The sequence below is a fragment of the Dipodomys ordii genome, unplaced genomic scaffold (genome assembly GCF_000151885.1).
Source record: "Dipodomys ordii isolate 6190 unplaced genomic scaffold, Dord_2.0 Scaffold84, whole genome shotgun sequence".
Classification (NCBI taxonomy): domain Eukaryota; kingdom Metazoa; phylum Chordata; class Mammalia; order Rodentia; family Heteromyidae; genus Dipodomys; species Dipodomys ordii.
This window is the reverse complement of record NW_012267300.1, coordinates 2,422,670-2,424,071: the sequence shown is the minus strand read 5'-3', so window position 1 is coordinate 2,424,071 and position 1,402 is coordinate 2,422,670.

Genomic DNA, 1,402 nt, shown 5'->3' with positions numbered 1-1,402 from the left:
GGGGGTGAAAAAGATGTCAGTAAATGACAAATAGATGTTATGCAAAGTGCTAATATAATTTCTTCTTTGAAAAGAATATACATTTTTCTAAGTGACTGAAAATTTTGCAAACCTATGATCTTAATTTTATCTCTTTGGATTAGCTCCCCAGGCCTTCCCACAACATATTCTAATGGATTAAATTTTTGTAGCTCTTAAAAACATTTCCATATATTGGGTACAATAATAATTTGTTGGTTGATGTGCTAGAAACCTAAATTAAGTTTCAGATTTGAGTTCATGCTGTATTTTGACGAGATGTTGTAAGTCAGTACAACATAGAAATAGGAAGAAAATATGTGTCCAACCTTGCTAAGGCTTCTGATAGGATATCCTTCTGTCATGCTATAGTTTTTTTAGATCATGTCCATGATTGCATGATTTTGCTCATAGAAAGACTATTAGATATTGGGGTTTCAATTTTGGGGTGGATAGAATGACTACTTAAAAAATGAACAGCATGCCAGGTGTGGGTGGCTCACACCTGTAATCTTAGCTATTCAGGAGACTGAGATTTGTGGAACACAGTTCAAAGAAAGTCCAGGAGACTCTAATCTCCAGTAAATCACCAGAAAACCAGAAGTGGCATTGTGGCTCAGGTGATAGAGCACTAGTCTTGAGCTGAGAGACAATACCCAGGCCCAGAGTTCAAGTCCCATGACTGACCAAAAAAAAAAAGCACATCAAAAGTAAACATGAACTAGTGTCATTGTTCTGCAAGAAGTATTTCAGGAAATACCAGTGAATGTATCTAACTACTACTGCTTAAAATGTGTTGCCATAAATTTCAGCTATATTACCTATTCATGCTTATTTCAATGTGTTGTTGACTTTTCATGCTTTCTTGTTGCTCCATCTCCTAGCCTGCCTTTGCTTTTGAACTGAATTTAATAAAGACCCATATATTTCTTTTTTTTTAATTGTGAAACTACTGTACAGAGGGGTTACAATTACATGGGCAAGATAATGAGTACATTTCTTATCAAGCATTGTAGCCTCCTCCTTTGTTTACCCTTCCCATCCCATCCTTCCCTCCCCCCCCCAGCTTCCCCCACCTAACCCTCCTCCCAGCCCCTACCAAAGTTGTAAAGTTCATTTTCGATATAAAGACTTGTACATCTCATTGTTGCAATGGGTCCACCTGTATCCCTACTTAAAGGATACGTTTTTTCCCTTCCCTGCCACAAATGATAACAACATCAAATACAGTGAAAGCAGGGGTTATACCATGGGGGAGGGTCATACAAAGCAACAAAGAAATAATCTTATAAATGTGTTAGAAACAATCACATGAAAGAAAAAAACATTTGAATACATATCTTAGGGTTCATTTCCCTAGCATCAACTTATCTGACCATTTCTG